Source organism: Belonocnema kinseyi, chromosome 7 (genome assembly GCF_010883055.1).
Source record: "Belonocnema kinseyi isolate 2016_QV_RU_SX_M_011 chromosome 7, B_treatae_v1, whole genome shotgun sequence".
NCBI classification, from domain to species: domain Eukaryota; kingdom Metazoa; phylum Arthropoda; class Insecta; order Hymenoptera; family Cynipidae; genus Belonocnema; species Belonocnema kinseyi.
The window spans coordinates 138209302-138232680 of NC_046663.1; the positions used below are offsets into that span (position 1 = coordinate 138209302).

The window sequence follows — 23379 nt, forward strand, 5'->3', positions numbered from 1 at the left end:
CATAAGAACAAAAGACGAATGCATCAACTCGCCATAAAGATAGGCTGGGCAGGACAGTATGCGTCCCGCATTCAGTGTGTGATTGACTACATCACATCTGGCAGGAATTTTAGCGTTAATGTTCGAAAGTTCGCGCACGAATTCTGGACCCCTTATCACACACTTAACAAGTCAAAGCTGCTGATCATCAGGTAGCATATTGTTGAGAGAAGACGGATACTATCTGACGCTAAGAGAAGTCTAAAGCAGAGAGAGAGAGAGAGGTGGGTCAGAGAAAATCAATAGTTTCTCTCTGATCCATCTCAACTCTTCCAAGACCCTCCAGTTACTGTCGACAACCCGCCCAAACCAGATGAGGTCGAAGTATTTTGAAGAACACTCTACGAAGCTCAGCATAGAGTAGACGAAGACTCATATAACATCAATAGCCTCAAGGAGCTGTGTGATGCCCTCATAACACATGATGAAGAATGTCCACCCATCACTACCGAGGAGGTGGAAAAAGTATTAAGAGGGATGAATAACTATTCCGCTCCGGGACCAGATGGTATCAAGACCTTCTGGCATTTGGCCCGTATTTTCACCTCATATTTAAAGTCAGAAGAACCAATTCCGGAGTAGTTGGTGGAAGCGCGCACAATACTCCTGCCGAAAATGGGCAACTTAGCTGATCCGAAGAATTACAGGCCAATCACTTGTCTGAACACACTGTATAAGATATTCACAGCTATCCTAAATGATAGGATTGTTCGGGCAATTGAACCTGTGCGGCAAGAAAAGTATGAACAACGCGGCTCCAATTAAGAGGTAGCAGGATGTCGGGAGATCCTGCTCATCGATAGATGTTTCTGTAAAGATGCAACATACTACCAACGTGACCTGTCGATGACCTGAATTGACTACCAGAAAGCTTTCGATTCGACCTCCCATAGACTTATCATCTGTCCTTTGGAAAGCTTAAAGATTCATCCGCAAATCGTAAAGTGCATAGATAGATTGATGCCACTTTAAAACCAGATTTACTATTTCATCGGGAAAAAATCGTGTGACAACTAACAAGGTCACCTTTCAGAGAGGCGTCTTTCAGGGCGACACCATGAGCCCACTCCTCTTTTGCCTCACATTACTGCCACTATCTCTAGAACTTCGCCATTCCGACGGGTACTTTTGTGGCAAACCTGCAGCTCGAAAGTACAAGGTCACTCATGTATCTTTATGGGCCATCTTAAGATCAATGCTAAAAACAAAGTGCAACTACATCTAGCTCTAGGGATTGTCGAACGATATACTAAGGCAATAGGAAAGGAATTTGTGTTAGACAAATGCGCCAAGGTTTATTTGAAGCGAGGAAAACTTAATGGCATCCCTGAAGACCCTGAGCTCGTCGATAGACGCTCTATACGACACCTTTGCACTGGAGAGACTTATACGTACCTGAGCGTGCCACAGAGCCGCATTCAGGATGTGACATCTATAAAGGATGCTCTCGGAAGCAGATTTACTCATTTGGAGTGGCACCATGGACGAACAACGAGCTCAGATCCCTTGATATCGGGACACGAAGGGTTATGCACATGAACGAAAGCATGCATCTAAAGTCTTCTGTTCCGCGACTCTACATCTCACACCGTCAAGGTGGTCGCGGAATATTGAATCTTGAATGTCTTCACAATAGAATTATTCTGGGTGTAGCACATTGAGTCACAAATGGAAGAGACCCTCTTCTTAAAATGGTGAGGAAGCATGCAGAAGTGGACAAGGGAGCGTTTCTGCACAAAGCAGTGGAGGAGGCTGCTGAAATACTCGGACTTAACTTCACTATTAGGGGTAAGCAAAACGCATCAAATCTTGTCTATCTCGAGTACTCACTCCTAAAAGCCCGGATTAAGAAAGCACAAGAGAAAAACTTTCGTGAACAGTTCCTCAATAAGAGGATGCACGGCATCTTTCACAGAAGTGTTGAGGATCAGTTAATGTCTTGTGAGCTGACTTTTGCTTTCCTTAAATCACCCGGATTGAAGTATGGCACGGAGGGTTTCATTTTGGCATGTCAAGACGGTGTCATTTCCACCTTAATTTAGCGTCTCCACATTTTGAGCCAAGACATTCCCTATGATTGCTGCAGGGTGTGCCCTGCACACCCCAAGCATTTGGTACACATACTATCTATTTGTCCTACTCATGCGGGAACAACCTTCATCCAGAGGAACAATGCGGCACTAAGATTGCTTTAATACCATCTCTGTCACTCTTACGGCATTAATCTTAATATCACTCCTCTAAATGCTCCTAGGGTAATCGAGTCAATTGTCGAGAATAAGAAGTGCCGCATATACTGGAACTTTTTATTCTCGACAATTGTTTCTGTTGCACACTCTAGGCCTGACATGGTTCTTCTTGACTTCGAGAAGCGAACCATGTTCGTTATCGAATTTTCGGTACCAGCTGACGATTATACCCGGAATATTCTGTTAAGCTAATCGTCCTAATCTTCGGGGCATTTGGAGGTGCCAAGCTTTCACTGGTTAGTAGTTTGAAAAGCATTCCTGCATGTGAACAAGATGCTAAAACACTTGGGGGGAAATGCAGAAGGCGGTCATCTTTGAGTCGCTCCGTGTCCTCAGGGTGCACGAGACTTTTGCCGGATGGTCGTATCGCTTCGGTTAAAGACTGTAACAACCTATCTCACGGTCGTGAGACGTGGTTCTGGCTGAAATTTTACCGCGATTTCGCTTGGATCGGATGCAGTTTTTCAGATTAGCACCCGTTCCCGGCAAGATCCTGCGGTTGTGCTTATGACAAACTTTTAATTATATATATATATGTACAGGGTGGACACGCTGGGCTTACATACATGGCGACTTGAATGCTACTCGAATCGCACAACAGCAGGGGGGAAGCCATTAAATAGGGGTATTTTTATATTTCGTGCCTTTAAAGTTGCATTGGGATCGGCCATTCGCTCAAGTCCGTGCATCTTCGGATCAAGTTTATCATAGTTTCCGTGGTTTTGTTCGAAACTTCAAATGGATATAAGTGGCAAAACAGTATAGGTTATGTTATATAGTAATTACAAACAATAAAAGTATTTAATTAATAATGAAGTAAAACATGTGAACTGAGAAGTAAACGTCAAGTTTTTTCTGTACCAATAATATTATGGAATGGCTGGTGAGTGACAAATATTATAAAATAATAATAATATTCTGTGCTTTCAGTGGTCTAAGATTGAATTGTGTTTAACGCTTAGTTACGACATAAAAAAAGGTATGTTATGAATAGACAGGATATGTTGTCAAGAAAGTGAATGAAATATTACACGCATAAACTTTAAATTGGCATTGTCTACTTGGTGCTAATCAATATTAGTATAATATTAATTTTTTAAGATTGTGAAAAAAACGCTCTCTAGCTCCGCTGGGATATGAGCTCAGGTCTTTCAGATTGCCGGTCTGATGCTCTACCAACTAAGCTACGGAGAGACGAGAATGTTTTCTTCACAATCTCCTTACAAGCAGAATGTCAACGTTATTCCTTATACTTGTAAGATTCTTCTTTTTAAACATGGAATTCATATTTTATAATTGATGTAGGTTTTTTGAACAGGGAAAGTAATAAATAATTTAATATGTTAATTTTGTTAGTCTACTTAGTCCTAATCAATATTATTATAATACTGATTAATTTTTTAAGATTGTGAAAAAAACGCTGATCAAATGCCAATTTGAAAATCAGATCCAGATATAGCAATTTCGAAAATAGAATAGTTAAAAAATAAAAAATTGCAATGAAAATTCTTGTCTAAAATTTAGCTTCTAGATTTATTACTGATACACTCCTATCCTCCGCGAGTCTATAATTTATTTTAGTGGTTGGTCAAACCAAATTTTGAGATGACGTCTAGAGAAGACAGTTTCGAAAATAAAAAAATCCTTAAAAAGTTTAATAATGAAAATTCGGGCTTGTGAAATTGCTTCGAAATTTTTTTTTATACACCGATACCCTCAAAATGACTTAAAATTGATTTAAGGTACTGATCAAATGCCAATTTGGAAAACAGATCCAGATATAGCAATTTCGAAAATAGAATTATTTAAAGAAAAAATTGGAATGTAAAAATCGGCCTAAAATTTCTCTTTTAGATTTTTTACTGATACAATTCTATCACCAACAAGTGTTTAATTTATTTGATTGGTTGATTAAACCAAATTTTGAGATGAGATCTAGAGAAAACATGTTCTAAAATTGAAAAAATCACTATAAATTGTATCAATTAAAATTAGGGCAAGTTAAATGGCTTCGAGATATCTTTTTGATACACCTATACCATTAAAACGACTCAGATAATGAATTTTAGCCTGAAAAATTCCCAGTCTTGGGATAAGGTCCAGAGGTAAAGATTTTTCAACAATGTTGAATGAAATACACCAAGACGAAATGCAATAATTCCATCTGCATTTCTTGATGTGTATTTCTTCTAGGATCGATCTGTGAAAAAAACAATGGTAATCAATTATTAAATTCAGAAGTAATGGTTAACTTAATAAAATGATTAATAAGTAATGATTGTTAAATTGTTAATAATTAATGATGATTTAGGTTATTACTGCCGAACCTGTCAGTAATAAACATACAAAACCACAAAACATTTCTTTGGTAAAGAATAATCGAATATATATAATATATAATATATAATAAATGTATTATATTATATAATATATAATAAATATATAATCGAATTTATAATAAACATTTTTTATTAACATAATTCAAATTTGATGCAAAAATGAAGAAAAAATTGCTGGACTTGAGACGAATCGATTGAAACACTTGCATCTGTACTTTCTCTATAATAAAGAAAATATTGTAACGTGTCTTTTGGTCACGTATACAAATAATCTATTTTTTTTAAACCTCAAAACCACTAATCGTGAGTCCCGAACTGGGAGTCAGAATTTGGACAGCTGCCTGCGAGCAGCTGGGATTGATTGGTGAGCTAAATATGCTCTCAACAGACCAATCATCCCAAGATTTCGATTCAATTCTTTTCGAATATTAGATTGGTCGATTTAACGCCTGACTAATTAAAAAAATGTTATGTTACCTATGAAGTCGTTTAATAGAGTAATCCTAGAAACCGGATTCGGAGGTTGTGGATCCCAAGTCAGCTGACAGGCTTGTCAAAATCGTCCGACCAGGAACAGAAATAAACCAATGAACACTACACTCACTAAACACACACATATTTTTTGTTTCTTTTTTTTTTATGTTCACTGGAGCCGAAGGGCTCTCATAAAACCACTAAAACGTCACTAGAGATCAGGGGTCAGCGACAGGTTCAGCACACAAATATACACGCACACGTAACACGAAACAACGCACAGATAGCGGCCCCACGTCTCCGGAGAAGAAGACCCTGGTTTCTCACACGGAAGTGAGTCCCATGCGATCAACAAAAACCAGGGAGACGACGTCCACAGTCTCAGCTGGACGATATAAACAAACTGACGCGGATAAGGGGGCGGCTATACTGCTGTTCTATAGAATATATCGTAAGCGTACCACGCGGTCGTTTTATTCTCCACACGCGCCGCCTAGTAGCGTACACGTGAAACAAATTCTCTCTCTTACTCCGAGTAATCGGTCACCTGTGTGTGATTTAACGTGGACTTGACTCTCGTTGTAAAGCAAGTCCCACCCGATCGTCTCGTTTGGTCATCTGCGCATGACAGAACGCGCGTTGGCTTAAAATGTACTCTCTGGAATAATTAATTTTTCGGTCCACGAGTGGGCTAATGAAGCCAGAAACAATAGTCATCAGCAATGGCTAATCAGTGGTCATAGTAATCCGCGAAAATTCGAATCTCTTAGTGATTTTGAAATCGGATTAAGGCCATAAGTATGTGACGTTAAACTCAGTGATTTAGAGAATCCATTTCGTTAACCTCGAACACGCGGCCTCGAGAAATGGCTAAGTTTAAGTAATGGCACGTTAGAGAAGGTTAGTCAAGGTGAAAAATATTTAGTGACCCGGAAGGTCATTCATAACTACTAATGTATTAAGTAATGAGCTTTCAACTGACTATATTCGAATCTACTTGCGATGTTAATATGACAGATGGCCATGAATTCTGGCGGTTTTACAGGATGTAACTCGTAGGCGTTAGATTTCAGGGGCATGACCTCAACTATTGTGAAATCACGCGTTCCGATAATCTAACATGTAGTTGTCAGCGGACGGAACCGTCCTTGTAAATTGGGCAAATATTCTTAAGCTGTCTTTTTGTGCCTTAATTGGAATTCAAATTATTGTTTATTTAAATATATTGGTTTTGTTGTTATATACAAATGATTTACGAACAATTTCTGCCCTCGCATGTAACGCCACTCCTAACCACCCCCCTCTCCGCTTTCCCATACATCTGATCTAGCCAAGCCTCATAACTCTTAATAAAAATAACCCGATTTAATACATGAAGTAAATTCTGAAGGTAATTTTACATCTTATATATTGTTGTCACTTTTGCTCGTTTCATTTTGGAAAACTAGCTGGCACTCAACCTTCACAGTTCATTGGTGAATCTCGTGTTATCATCGATATTCATATCTTAATAAACTAAATTTTAAAACTAAAAAATGGGTTATAAATTGGCACACAGCGTCTGGGGTTTGAGTGACGTCACACAGCGATAAGCAGAATTCAACTGATTATAGTCCGAATTCACACAGCTTGTTGAAGAGTGAGGTGAAATCTACTCGAAATTAAATAATAATTTGGATTTCACAGATCCTTAACTAATAAAGAAATCCGAATTGTTGTTTAACAATAACATGTATTGTTGACATTTTTTGGTGGTAAGCAACCATCATGATTAAAATGAATCCTACTCGAAATTAAAACAATAATTTGGAGTTGACTGTGAATCTGATCATAATACCCGAATTGTTGTTTAAAAATAACATTTGTTATTAACATTTATCAAGTTTATTTGAAATTATCAGTATGATAATGCAAATCTTTTTCATACACAATTGAATAAGAATTCGGAGTTGATCGTGAATCTGATCATAATACCCAAATTCTTGTTTAAAAATAACAATTGTTATTAACATTTATCAATTTCATTTTAAATTATCAGTATGACAATTCAAATCTTTTTCACACAAAATGGAATAAGAATTCGGAGTTGATCGTGAATCTGATCATAATACCCGAATTGTTGTTTACAAATAAAAATTGTTACTAAGATTTTTTAATGCTAATTGGAATTATCGGTATGATAATTCAAATCTTATTCACACTGAATTGAATGGGAATTCGGAGGTGATTGATCGCGAATCTTATCATAATACCCGAATTTTTATTTAAAAACAACAATTGTTATTAACATTTATCAATGTTATTTGAAATTATCAGTGTGATAATTCAAATCTTTTTCACACAAAATTAAATAAGAATTCGGAGTTGATCGTGAATCTGATCATAATACCCGAAATGCTGATGAAAATAACAATTGTTATTAACAATTATCAATGTTAATTGAAATTATCAGTACGATAATTCAAATCTTTTTCACACAAAATTAGATAGGAATTCGGAGTTGATCGTGAATCTAATCATAATACCCGAATTTTTGTTTAAAAATAACAATTGTTATTAACATTTATTAATGTTATTTGAAATTATCAGTATGATAATTCGAATATTTTTCACACAAAATTAAATAAGAATTCAGAGTTGATCGTGAATCCGATCATAATACCCGAATTGTTGTTTGAAAATAACAATTGTTATTAAAATTTATCAATGTTAATTGAAATTATCAGTAGGATAATTCAAATCTTTTTCACACAAAATTAGATAAGAACTCGAAGTTGATCGTGAATCTGATCATAATACCCGAATTTTTGTTTTAAAATAATCAATTGTTATTAACCTTTTTTAATGTTAATTGGAATTATCGGAATGATTATTCAAATCTTATTCACACGAAATTGAATGGGAATTCGGAGATGATTGATCGCGAATCTGATCATAGCACCCGAGTCGTGTGTAACAATAACCATTGAATTAATATTCATTAATTTTGACGGGGGTTCAGCACTGATTATATTCGAAATTGGTACGCTGAGGTGAATGATGTTTGAGATTTAATTAAATCTGATGTTCATGCCCGGTAGCGAGTAGCATCACTCAATTGTAGAATTTCATTTATAGCAGCTCGGAAGTTGTTCGTGTAATTGCAAATCATCTAAATTGTTAGTTGTTGATGGGTGGATCCAATGGGGCGGACCTATTCCGGGTGTAATCCTTTTGTTTTACTACGTAAGTCCGTGAGATAATGTACGCCTGTTTTGGGGTAACCGGTCAAACGCATTGGGAAGTATAGTCGGTGTGGGTGACGTAATCGTACCTATTGAACTCAAAATGTCGGACTCCGAGAGTGGTGACTCCCTAAAGGAGATAGTAGAGTTCTCATTGGAGCAACTCCGGGAATTTCTGGCCGAGCGTGGCCATAGCTCTCTCGGTCCGATAGAGGTAATTCGAGATCGAGCTCAGAGGGCTTATCGTAGAGCAGCTGGCGAACGTGACGTCGTGTGGACAGTCGCAGATAAGGCGGGAACAGGAGTGGAAAGGGTCATAGGAGCCGCCTATGCAAGCGCGCTAGTGGACAGTATGCTTAGCCAAGTCGATCAGGATGGGTCCCGAGTACAAACGGAAGATGATTTAGTCTTATATAACCGTGTGATTTCAACGAACCGCCGACTATATCGTGCACGAGCATCTCAATCACTACGTCGATGCCTCAATCCTCGGTATACAGCTCAGTGGGAAGCTATGCGTGCGATCTGCGAACTCTGCGACGACAGAGCCTATTTTCCCCTGAGTATTTCCGACCCGCTAATACACAAATGGCGAAAAAAGCTTGAGATTGGGATCTTCTCATCCAACGATTATGCATCATTCGGCGGGCATAGCTGCGCATAATCATCAAACTCCACTATTAGGAGCAGGGAACTCGCCATGAGTTGCCAACAATTTCCCGGCCGGAGATGTCGGAGTTTATTTTTACACGGGACCTCGAGAGGATGGACAGAATTTTAACCCCTGCCAATCTGAAGTCCTACCGACATATGATAGGTGGGTTGATACACCGCCCAGCACTCAATCTCGCAGGCATTGTTCCTCGGGCCAATTCGGGTTGACCGGCATCTTGGGAGGGTTTACCCAAACTGTCCCTCGGGTGAAGAGTCCTGCGTTTACCCCTCCCGGTAGATTCTCATCGGCGATGAATTGCTCGGGAGCTACGAGTAGGGTTTTAAGCCCAGCTGTAACTCGGCCGACTCCCAATGACTACAGGGGCCAAAATCCTTCATTGGAGCATTCAATCGTCTTCACAGGTGATGGCGGCACGAGCGTAGGGGATTTTCTGGCTCGTGCGGAAGAGGGCCGTTCGGTTTCCGGTCTCAGTGATGAGGAATTTCCCATTGCAATCCCATTCATATTGGACGGACTGGCTCCTCAGTGGTTTCGCCAGAACTATACGGGTTGTTCGACCTGGAACCGGTGTAGAATCTCCTTGTTGTCAATTTAAGGTGAGACGGGAAACAAGTAGCGACTGGAAGAACAAGTTTCTTCGCGGTTTAGGGCCCCGATGAAAGAACCACAAACTTTTTGGTCTGCTTACAGGGACTCTTACTAAAATTTCAGCGTCCAGTAACTCTGGAAGAGTAAATGGATCGCGCTTAGAGGAACATGAAGCCTGAATTGTGTAGGGCGATTCTTCGCTTTGAATTCAGCGATTATAACGGGCTGATGAGACTCGCTAGAGAGGTGGAACGAACCTTTGTTCCCGAGCATGAAATGCGTATGCCTCCCAGTCCAGCGGAATCACTCTTCCCAGAATTGGCTTACACTAAGCGTAGTAAACCCACATGGGAGGACAGATGGTGGAATCACCATCGGAGAACCAAAGGAATCGTCGCTGTCGACGGAAAAGCCGAACCGAAGTCCAGAAATGGCGGTAAAGCAAAAAATCGAACCTAAAGTCCAACCCCCTTGCTTCAATTGTGCGAGTAACGACCACAAGTGGAGGTCATGTCCAGATACTTGGGTTAAATTTTGCCACAATTGTGGCAAACATGATCGGATCAAGCGTGATTGCGATTCTGATTATTGCAGGGGAAACCGGTAAGGAAGGAACGACGTAGGGTCGCTGCAGCTATTGTGGTTCCCAAACAGACCCTGATAACTAACAGTAAAAAGGTTAAACCGTTTATAAATGCTTATGACTCAATCAACTCTCTGGAAATAACGAGAGAGAACCATCTGGAACACTCAGATAACCTAACGATCGACACAAGTCTAAGGGCTCAGGGTCACTCGACTCAAGGGGGGCTTATTACATCAGAATCTCTTGGTGGTAGGTCACCTCGGAATTTCGATTTAAATTTCACTTCACTCGAGAATCCTCAAAAATACCTCCACGACTCTTCACTCAATAAAATCAACCGCTTCATGTCTGAGCCGTCCGTAAATTCCGGATTTTGTGGGCCGCTCGATGCGGTGGACACGGGCTCTCATGAAGGAAGAAAACCCGAAGTCGATTTCATCTTCGGAATCGATACCTTGTCGCGATCCTATATCAATATTGAAATAGGTGGCACTGAATTCCACACACTAATCGACACTGGCTCGTCGAGAACTTATATAGCTTCGACTTATATAGGTTCGCTTGGCTCGCTGGGCCCTAGATCTCTGGGAGTGCGACTTCGAAATCATCCATAGGAAGGGGGCAATGCACCACGTTCCAGATGCTCTTTCCCGGATGTTCAAGTCAACTCATGAAAAGGAGATGGAGCATGTAGCGGTCATGGGACCTTTAAGGAATAAGTGGTTTGTGCAGCATAGAGAAGCTGTGATTAGGACACCACATAAATATCATGGGTGGAAAGTAGTGGATCGTAGGCTCTACAGGTATCGAAACAACCCATTATTGGAGGACCTCGTGGACGACGATGACGCTTGGAAGTTCGTTTTCTCTAAGGATAATTAACCGGAAGTGTTGGAGGAAGTTCATGAGACTCCACAGGCGGGTCATCTGGGCATTGAAAAGACGTATGAACGGGCGTCGATTCGTTATTTTTGGCTCGGGATGCTTAGGGACGTCTCGGCATTCGTACGGAAATGTCAGACGTGTCAGCTGAATAAGCCGGAACAGGCACAGTCGAGAGGATTGATGACTCGACGTGTAGTCCAGGGACCCTGGACAGTGGTGGCAACAGATGTCATGGGCCCCTTCCCTCACAGTAAGCGCGGTTACGAGTATCTGATAGTTTTCCAGGACTTATTCTCGATGTGGATCGAATTGGCACCGCTAAAGGCTGCCAATTCTGAAACAGTAACTAGTTCGTTCTTGGACCTCGTCGTTACAAGCTGGTGAACCCCACAGGTTCTGCACTCCGACAGAGGGACGGAGTTCAACAATAGGGCCGTACGGGAGCTGAGCGATGCATTCGGTATTCATCGGTCATTTAATTCGTTATATCACCCACAGGCAAACCCAGTCGAGCGAACTAATCGAGTTTTAAAACCATGATCAGGTCTTTTATTGGTCAGGATCAACGGAATTGGGACAGGCATCTGAATGATTTCAGATTCGCCTACAACACTTCACGAAATGGCTCAGGTTAAGTAATGGCACGTTAGAGAAGGTTAGTCAAGGTCAAAAATATTTAGTGACCCGGAAGGTCATTCATAACTTCTAATGTATCAAGTAATGAGCTTTCAACTGACTATTCGAATTTACTTGTGATGTTAATATAACAAATGGCCATGAATTCTGGCGGTTTTACAGGATTTAAATCGTAGGCGTTAAATTTCAAATGATTTACGAACAATTTCTGCCCTCGCATGTGACGCCACTCCTGACCGCCCCCTCTCCGTTTTCCCCTACATCTGATCTAGCTAAGCCTCATCACTCTTAATTAAAATAACCACAGTTTATTGGTGGATCCCGTGTTATCAATGGTAATCAATTATTAAATTCAGAAATAATGTTTAACTTATTAAAATGATTAATAAGTAATGATTGTGAAATTGTTAATAAGTATTATTTAGGTCATTACTGCCGACACTGTCAGTAATAAACATACAAAACCACAAAACATTTCTTTGGTAAAGAATAATCAATCGAAAGTATAATAAACATTTTTTTGTTAACATAATTGAAATTTGATATAAAAATGAAAAAAATGGCTTGACTTGAGACGAATCGATTGAAAGACTTGCATCTGTACTTTCTCTATAATAAAGAAAATAGATTTGCTAATTATTCATAAAATCGATGATTTCCAAATTTCTTCCTACATGTATCATTATTTATTTCCTTTTGAAAACATATCGTAACAGAAACCATATTTAAAAACTTCAGGAATCGTCAGAAATAAAGTCAGGACTTCTGACGATTTCTGACCAGTTTTGTTACGTTTCTGGCCGGAAATCCTCAGGAAAAGTCAGAATTCGTCAGGATTGAAGCAGAAATCATCAGACTTTAGGATTTGAGGGATAATGTTTTTATGGCGGACCTCAAACCTTTTTATATAGGCGGCCTTAAATCTTTCCCATCCGATTATTCCTGACGATTTCCAACTTTTTGTAACGAATTCTGACTATTTCTGAAGTTTCCTGAGCCGGTACATTTGGAAATTTTTCTATGTATCTTTACCGAGGTTCTGGTGGTTCGGAACCCACTTTAGGCTGTAGGTCCCTCCAACGTGTACTCGACTGCAACCCAGTCCGTCAATGATGGGGTAAAAACCAGGCTTTGTCCAGTGTGTCAGGGCAGACTGCTCTTATCAGATCACTTCATTGCATTATAAAAATGCGTCCGTGACTGATCATATATACCGGGACAGCCCCGTGCAAATTAATCAAATAAAAATTAAACTCTAACCAAAAATGCTTTCGACATGTTGGGCAGTAACCATCTTAAGCCTGTGACAACATTTCTTAATAATAAGCCACAGCATGCGGGACGATGGCGATGGTGCGTCTCTATTACGGAAGTGCGAAGTTGGAAACGAAAATGGAAAAAGGATACAATTTAAGAACGAAATTTGCTGCAAAGTATCCTAATATACAGAAAGTCACACTAAGAGATCTTATCGCTAAGGTGAAGGACATCAGGACTAAACTATACGTGACATAAGACCGTGCAATGTAGATTAAACAACAGGTTGATTTGGCGTGGAAAAACGACGGCAATGAACATCCTCCAGAGGTGGATAGCCTTATACAACCAGAGGCAGAAGCAGAGGTTCAGCAAAAAAAAAAGCGACGAAAATGGACATACTATATGAACAGAGATGTTATTCGCTTTTATTTTCTGGCAGAGAAATGTGGGCAAAGTGTGAGGAGGGAACATCATAGACTCCTTTTACTTAAATACCCAGAGCTAGCCACAAAAATGAATGAGCAGAATCTGGCAGATCAAAAACGCTAAATATCTGTAAACAGACTGCTTTTGGCTGTTGAAATAGCTGCTAGCAAAATGGAAGTGGAACAGCAGCTTCCTATTGATGAACGCGCCTTGGAAGATGTAGACAACGAAGACTTGATTGAAGCTGAAGGCATAGGCGCTAGGGATGATGAACATCATGTACCGGATCCATTAGAACTACATCCGGATATTAATAACGATGGTGTTGATAGGGAAATCCCATAAAAACTACAGCACCTTGAAAGGAATTTTGTTCGTGCTTTACTAGAGTTCAGATATGTAGAACCAGCGCTAAGGCATTCTCTGCCAAAAATAAACATCACAAATGATTTACGTGCACTAATAGCACATCTCGACAGCAAGGTTTTACGTACGTATTTGAACGTAGCACAAACTGCGTTAGAGGTGCAAACCCTTGTATACTGTGCAGCTGTGGCAACCGTTAGAACGTTGGGCCGGAAATCGAGATCCACCATGGAAGATCAGGCTGGATATGGATGTCAGCAAAGTAAGGTGCAAATTGGGTCGATTAACTCAATATAAAAAAGGGAACAGAACCAGAAAGCTGATAAACCATGTTACTAAAATCATCCACCCTCGGCACATCGAGACATTAACACCAGCAATATTGGATAAGATCATAGACTCCCAACGACAGAAACTTGATGTAAATGATGCATAAAGTAAAGACCCTGTGGAGCAATGTGAATCGTGCATCTTTTCATCCCATTGTGATTTCGGCTACGGGCAATGTGCACGCAAGATGCACTGAACATCTTGATCATTTAGGAGTCAATAGGGTATTGGCAGCAGCTCAGAAGGCGGTTTTATTAAACACCTGTCGCATTGTAAGAAACTTTCTTGCCATCAGGAAGCGAACGACTAAAAACCTGTAGAGTGGCAGATGGTAGCTTTAAGAAAGCATCCAGAGGTGACAATTGTCACTTCCAACGCTAGCGGCCGCTCGTAATTGTATGTCTACAACATCATCGCAGGAGGTTTCAAACATCGTATTGGATTGACTTATAACATCCTAATCTCATCAGTCACTTGACTTAGTCCGTGGCTATGATATATAACTGGGTTCACCTGAGTAAAAGATTTGAATAATCACACGAACAATAATAATAAAAATAAATAATAATAAATCAGTAATGATAAAACATTATTTTGATATTGTTTTTATTTATTTTTCACATTTAACTTATATTAATAGAATATTTGGTGCACATTAATAAATTATGTACTCTTATACATAAAAATGTATACATTGAAAAAAAAAATATATGTAAATAAAATTGACGAAAAAATAAAAACCTATATTCTATAAGTTAATTAAAAAATATTTTATTTCCTGCAACATTTAAAGATAATAAAATATTTATAACTTAAAGCCTAATCATATTGCAATTGCAATTTTTATTCCTTGTAATTATTTCAATTTATGTTTACTATAAGGACATGTGACACTTACTCGACTTTTATTTTAAAATAATTTTTTAAAACCGAAATGCGATATCAAACGCAAACTTTGAAAAAATTAAGAAAAGGGACTACGGGATGTTTATGTACTAATCAATTTTTGCATTTAAAAAAAGTTTGCCAATAATTTCATTGTTTTAATGGTAAAAAAAGTATTAGTAAATAAACGTTTCTTAGTTTCTTTAGAATATTTTCCCAAACTTTTAGCACGACATCTGATATCAAGAGGAATTGGTAAAAATAAAAAAATTGTCGGTAAGTTAGGAATCGTATGTCTCATATACTCTTCATAACATTATAGCTCTATAAGTTAATTAAAAAAATATGCACACTTCCCGCAACGGTTAACGCTGATTAAATATTTATAACTTAAAGCCCAATTAAATCGCAATTATAATTTTTATTCCTTGTAACTATTTCAATTCATGTTTACTATCAGGAAATGTGACACTTATTCGACTTTTATCTAAACCCATTTACGACCAAGAACTAAAATTTTTTAAATTAGGTTCAAGTCTCATTCACTTGACTGAAATTAATTAATTTTTTTTCGCCCTAAAAGGGAATTAGGACTCGACCCTAACTATGATCAACGGTGATCGGAACAGTTGAACTGCAAGAAAAAACTTGTTTCACCGATGTCAAATAGCCATACCCTTCGGCGGATTTAATATGGTGGACATGAAATTTAGGAAACTCTACGATTTTCGCACAGCTGTGTACTCGGGGGTTTTCGGGGTCGCCGATTTTGAATTTGACATCGAATTTTCAGAATTTCATATAGAAGCTCCAATATGGCAGACGTACAATCTTGGAAATCGGTCAAGTTTCATCAAAGTCCCCTTGCCTCTCACTGGAAAATGAATCCTCTTAGTGATTTTTCTTAAAACACTGATTGCAGAATGGTGATTAACACTCTTTACAGAAAATTCTGGTCCTTATGGGACAATGTGAACAGACTTTGAGTTGATTTTGATGAGACATTCTGTGTATTTCCCGTTTTGCCTGACCTTTTCTTATGTAGCACTTAGCAATAGATACTGAAAATTCTTTTGTTCCGACTTTATTCTTGCCATCTCCGGCAGCATTGTATATCATGAGAGCATACATAATTCGCTCATAACTTCCTTCTCCCTTTCTGCATCAGAACAAATGGAAACGATCCCAGACAACGTCGGGTCGTTTATATAGGATCTTCATTTGTTTCATGCCTTATATTCCGATCGAGTTGCAAAAGACACTGTCAACATTCCGTTTTAAATTTATACATCAGTGGATACATCAGAAAATAATTTCGGTGAAATAATTACGTTGCTAAATCCAGACTTACAACGAAGATCAAGGTAAACTAGAAGGAAATCATGATTTCTGTTAAGAAGATTGTGAAAAAAGGTACGCCGATGTCATTGAGGACAACATTTCACTGAAAGAATCCGCGAAGAAAAATATTCGAGACAGTGAGCTTGTAGAACTTTTCGAAATTTTCTTCTCTATTGAAATGAAAAAATACATAATTGATGCATGTAAAGAGCATTACTTTTATTTACAGTTGCAAGATTTTAACACTTTTCTAGGAATAATCATTTTAACTTCTTTCAATAAGAGGAAGAATCAGAGAGACTATTGGTCGACAAATCCATTCATATGTTGTGACGTAATATTTTCTGCGATGTCACGCAAAACGTTCGAAGAAATCGAGTCTCGATTGAAGTACTCAAACACTGGAGATCTTGACGCCAATGATAATCCGTGGAGCGTTCGTGCATTAATAAAACTATTCCAGAGAAACATCCTGAAGTTTGGCATATGGAGGACTGCTCTCTCCATAGAGAGGAATAGGTTGTGGAAAAAATTCAAAAATTGGAGAGAAATTCAGTAAATGCGCATTAGTTTCTCGCTCGTAAATTTATTACAATTTTGCTTTTGAGGAAGCTGGCTTGAAATTTTCAGGAACGATCAGATATAATAGGGTGAAAGAGAAGAATGTCTTAGATAAGATAGCTCCAAGAGGCGAGTATGTCGTGAAACATGAGAAAAATTGCGTTAATTTTTTTGAAAATTATGGACAAAGATTGTTGAATAATTATAAACGTACGTTTTTTAAATCAAATTTGGAACTTTTTATTGTTTTTCAGTATTATAATTACAATAATGAATACTGAACAGACTTCACGAAGAGATTTTACAATAGATTTTATAAAGGTTTCACAAAGCAAATGAAATTTTTTATGTAAATCATTGTTAAGATATGAAAATAATACTTTTTATTCACAACTCTTACATTTACTAAGAGAATGTTCATCACAAATAGGTTATTTGCAATCACAACACGCCTTTTTAGTTTTCCTGCGTTTTTTTCAGCTTGAGAATAACACATATGACAGGAACCTGTGACTACTTTTCTACCAGTATTGTCTCTTGCAGTTGCAGAACTAGCAGCAGCTTCAGTTCTTACTGGCTTTTTCACATAGCAATCGACTGCAAGCTTCGTGGACAAATTTCTCATAACTTGCATCTTCTGAGAGCGCTCTTCTATGGCAGGCATTGGAAAATCCTCGCTTAGCTGTCGTAAAAATAAACGACGTTGATCACTCATCTTTTTTATCGTATTATTATTTGCATAATAAATTATATAAGCAGCAACAGCAGCAATGTCTAAGATATTGAAAAATAAAGACAGTGGCCATCTATCAGTTCGACGTTGACATATATACCTGCCTAATAATTTGTCCAACGTATCGACCCCACTTTTGTACTTGTTGTAAGATCATTTTTGTTTATCTTCGCTATCTGATGAAATTTCGCTCTCTCCATAGAATACATACAGGAGATTTTTCAAATAAAGATATTTTTGTTCGCCAGTCAATCTATAATATCAATGTAGGCAGTTCAAATTTCGGAAATTTTATACTTTTGAAAATGTACGCGCTATCAAAAATATGACAAATTTTACATTTACATAACTAAGTATACAGTATCTTAATTATCTTACTTGTTAAATTCGGATTGTGATAGCTCCTCCATTTTTTAATAAGGTTTCACTAAGTCAACTCATCTTGCAAAATTATACTCATAATATCAATGTTGCACACTATTGAAAAAGAATTACCTTTTATTTCAGAACAACAGTTTCGGCCTTCGGGGGTTCCCTGCAAATAGCCTTGGCCACTAGAGTGGGGAATCGATTTCAAATCGACCTGCGCTTTTCGGTACTACGCGGTTGAAAAATTTTCTCTGATTGGTACCAGGCGGGCAGCCAATAAACGTCGTTCGCCAAAAATAGCTTAAGATTGCGGTAGAGGTACTCTTGACCATATTTCAAATCCACCTTTCAACACCTCGTTTTCTATGTATCTACTTTCAATATACTTTTTCTTTGTTTCAAGCACACATAAAATATATAGTTTCCTCATGTCCATAGTTTCTCGCAATTCTTTTACCTTGAGATCATTTGGGGTACCTAGAGAAAGAGTAGAATAATTTTCATTGTGCAGAAAAAGTACGATCGAAAAACAGTTCGAGCAAGAAAAAGACAAGTGTTTTTCCGCTGTAAAGACGAACAGATTGATTTCAGCGAGGTTTTAAGATTTCTTATCATATTATTCTTAGCTAGAAGAATTTTTCGTTACTGTAAACATTTTGACCCGAAAATTTTGAAAAACAAAACGATAAAAATCGTTTTTTCCCACAGCGTTATAGGCTTCAATAAAAAAAAACTAAATTTGTTATTGTACAAATTTCGGAAGAATTTACTAGAATTTCGGAAGATATGCATAGATTTTCTAGATTAATATTTTAAGGGGTTTTAACTAATTTAAAGAATTTCCAAGGTATTTTAAAGAGCTTCAAAAAGGTTTAAGGACCTTTAAAGGTTTTAGGGAATTAAAAAAAATACTAACAAATTTTATTTATTAATTTGAAGCGATTCCAACGAATTTAAAAGATTCTAAGTTATTTTTAAATGTTGCAAGTAATTTTCAAGAGCTTTAAAAATATTTAAAGCGATTTCAAAGGATTTGGAATATTTTTGGGGATTTTTAAAAATTCCATGGAATTTCCAAGAGCTGTGAAATATTTTAGCGTATTTTAAAAGATTCCAAAAAAAATTTTTATCAATTTAAGTAATTTTAATGGAATTTCAAAGGATTTAAAATATTTTAGGGTATTTCAAAATATTGCAAGGCTTTTTTAAGAGCTATACAAGGTTTCTAGGAATTTGAAAAGATTTCAAAGGGTTCAGTAACTTAATGGGTATCAAAGGTTTTGAAATATTTTAGTCTTTTTAAAAAGATTCCAAGGCATTTTTAAGCAATTTCAAGGGATTTCACAGGATGTGTACAATTTTACGAATTTGAAATTCACTCAATTCGACTCAATACAATTTTTGCTTTTCATTCAATTCTTTGGAATATCCTTAGATTTTTTCAATTTATTACAAACTTACTGAACTCAGTAATTAAGAAAAAATATTTTTTAGTTGTTTTCACTTCGCAATAATTGAATACTTCTCAATATTTCTCAACCTTTTCTTTGGTACAAATATGAGCTAATTGATTGAAAACATTTTTTCATGGAAACGAATTTTTTGTCGACAATTTAACTATTTTGTTGAAAATTTATTTATTTTTAGTTTCAAAAATCCAACTATTTTAGTTAATATTTTCAAGTTTAGTTGAAAATCTATCACATTTGATTAGTTTTTTTAAGTATTATTTTTTAACTGAAAATTTAAATATTCACATTGAAATTCATCTCTTTGTTTGAAGATTAATTTTTTTTAACTGCAAATGTAAGTTCTTAGTTAAAAATTAATCTTTTTTCTTCAAAAAGTAGTAACTATTCCTGTTGAAGATTCATGATTTTACTTCAAAATTCATCTTCTTGGTTGAAAATTCAACTACTTCAGTTAAATATCCATTATTTAAGTTTAAAATTACTCACTTTGTTTGAAGATTCGTTTTTTTGCGGAAAATTAATTTTTTCAAATGAAAATTTAGGTATTCCACTTCAGGTTGAAAACTTATCTTCCTTATTTTCAAATTGAAATATTTGATTCAAAATTGATCATTTTTAGTTGAAAATTGAACTATTTGGTTGAGAATTCGTGTATTTTGTTGAGAAATCGTTTCTTCTTAGTTGAAAATAAAACGATTCCATTTTTTGTTGATAGCTCATTTTTTTTATTTTGAAATTTAACTATTTTTGTTCTTCTTTATTCATAATGTGTCCCCTAAGGGTTTACATGACTTTCATTCCTTACAATCTTTCCGTTTATATCTATATTTTTTAACAGTCTTATCCTTTCTATAAATACAGTTATTTACAACTATTTACATAAAGTCTTATATCTAGTTTCTTATTTCTCTTTCCTGGGATAGCGCAATTTAGGACTTATTAGGAAACGAGTGAGCGATCGAACGAAAGCGAGAGTGCAAGCGAGAGAGAGGGAGAGAGAGAGTGAGAACGCAATCGCATCTTAGTCTACTTAACTTTTACCTTACAATTACTTACAATATTTACGCTTCTAATCTAAGCGACTTCCGTTTCCTCTTTCATTCACTTTTTATGCTTCCCTTTACCTATTTTCACGTGCATTCTTTTATTTTCTCTCATTCGCTCCTCTAGCACCCTTCAACTCCTTCATCCATTCTTCTCCTAATCCATCTTCTCCCAGAATCTTAACCGCATTTTCTTGCCAGCTTCCTTTATCTTCCATTCCTCTCCTACATCCTGCCCATACATGCTCCCATGTTTCCTCCTCCCATTCACATATCCTACACTTTCTGTTCTCTTCTTTTTCCCAGTAATAAATACTTAGGCACCCCTTCCTTTTTTATCATCTTATACTATTTATTGTATTTTGATTCCTCAATCGCTTCCCATCTTTCTATTAATTGTCTTTCCCTCTCCCTTTTTTCCAATTCTTCATAGTTTCCTCCAGTCCCGTCTTCTATTTCTCTATCATTAAAGAACTCCCTCCTTTCTTATTCCCATCTCGTTAATTCGATCGCCCTCCTTCTCCTCTCTTCTATCTCCATCAAACACTTTCTCGCCAACTCCCCTCCCTTCCCCTCCCTCAGCTTCGTCTCAAATTTGTATGCCCTCTTTCCTGCTCTGATATCTAACTTATCCCTTTGCGCTTCTTCTCTCACCATATATCCTTGTGTCATCCAGTCTGCCCCTAATTTCCACCTCATATACCTTTCTTGTAAACTCTCAATATCTTTCCTTTTTTTCCATCCCCATATCTCTGCTCCATAACCTAATACCGGCCATATGAGCGAATCAAATAACCACATTCTCCTTCTCCAATTTTTTTCAACCTTCTTTTTCCGATTACCCGTACCTGTTTCATTACCCCTGCTGCTTTTTTTTATCCTTTCTCTTAAATGAGCTGTATGATCTCCACTCGGTTGCAAAATATATCCCAAATATTTATACTCTTTGACTTCTTCTAACTTTATTCCTTTCCATAGCCCTGTCCATTCTTTCTTCCTTCCACCTCCTTTTCTAAACCTCATTATCTTTGTTTTTTCTACATTTACATTCAGCCTTTTCCCATCTAAGTATTTCTCTAATCCTGTAATTAATCCCGCCATTCCTTCTTCATCCTCTGCCATCAACACTATGTCGTCTGCGTATGCTAGTGCATATATCTTTTCCTTCCCTATCCTAACTCCTCCCCAACCCTTTCTCCTCATTTCTTCTTCCAAGTCTGATATTAATAAATTAAATAAAAGTGGGCTCAGAGGACATCCTTGTCTCACACCTCTCACCAACCAGAAACTATCTCCTACTTGCTCTCCTACCTTCACCCTGCTTTACATTTCCCCCTTTTCCCTTTTCATTCTCTTATTTAATAGATAGTTTAGAACATATATGTTGTCCATTACCCCCATTGCTTTTCTAAACCCTGTCTGATTCGGTGACTCCATCTTTTTCCTTCAACTTCTATCTTCAATCTCTCCGACAAAATAGTTCCATATACTTTATACAGTGTTGGCATCGACGTCACCCCCCTATAATCTTTAACCTCTTCTCCCTTGCCTTCCTTTATCTTGGTATAACTACTCCTTCTTTTCATAACTGTAGCCACCCCTCTCCTCATCATACTCTATTACACATTATCCATGCCCATTCCTCTAGTTCCTCTATTATTCCTAAAACCTTAACTATTTCTTCCCTTGAAATGTTCTCTTCGTCATCTCTTTATAACTTTTTCTTTCACTTTATAACTGCCTTTATAACTTTTCTCCCTACTTCTTCTAGTAAATCCAAAAAATTTTTCATCCATTCTATCATTTCAATATCTTGGTTTACTCTTTTTCTTTCTCTATTTACTACCTTTTATACCTCTTCTTCCGCCCTAGCCTTCTCCGCCTCTTCCTAAATCCTTTTATTCTCTTCCTCTTTATTTTGATAACACAACTCAGTATACTCTTTCTTTTTTTCCTACATCTTCTCCATTTCTTTTTTCTTTACTCCACTTTCTTAATTCCTTTTTGACCCCCTTTTTTTCTCTTTGCAGTCTTCATCCCACCCACTTCTATTCCCCCTTTATTAACTTTATTTTTATTTGTGCACTCTAATCCTATACTTATTTCTCTCATTTTTCTTATCTCCTCGTCCACATTTCCCTCTCCCATTTTCATATTTCATATTTTTTCTCTAAACTGTTATTTTTCTTGCCTTTACCAACGCCCTTCTCCTGCACTTTTTACATTTGCTCCCCTTTTACTCATATTGCTATTGCTTTTTTGTCTCTCTAATGTCACTATTAAGGGAAAGTGATCCGAATCAATATATTCACCTAATTCTAATTTCTTAACCTTCTCTCTTACCTGATCATCCACTATGACATAATCAATTACCGTTCCCCTTTCACTTCCTGAGCGTGTATATTCTTCTTTTTCATCCTCTTCTATATTTCCGTTTAAGATATACCATCCCAACTCCTCCAAGCTCTTGAACAAATTTTTTCCTTCCCCATTTAGTACCTTATCTTTGGATTTTCTTCCTCTCTCTTCTCCCCATTCCCTTCCTCCTCTGTCTCTTGTTCACGCATTGAAATCCACACCTATTAATCATTTCTTTAATCTCCTCTGCTTTTTCCTGCATATCACCGTTCACATAAATCCCCACTATCTTCCAATTCTCTCCTCCCATCATTGCCTCTTCTACTATTAATCCTTCTTTTTGTTCTTTCCTGTATTTCTCATCTTTCCCTGTTATAGATTTATTCCTAACTCCCATCACCATTCCTCACATTGCTCTGCCCTTGTTATTCTTCCTGTTTGCATTTTGCAATTGCTATTTGTAACATCTTGGTAACCTTCCCCTTACTGTTTCCCATCCCTTTTCATCTAGCCACGTCTCCATCATTATGACTACATCC

At 37.3% G+C, this 23379-nt stretch overlaps 1 protein-coding gene across 6 annotated transcripts in view; it reads left to right on the top strand.

The window, feature by feature from the left end:
* LOC117175984 (endoribonuclease Dicer) overlaps nt 1–23379 on the top strand; it is a 357463-nt gene that overhangs the window by 36710 nt on the left and 297374 nt on the right. The gene's annotated exons all lie outside the window — the stretch shown is intronic.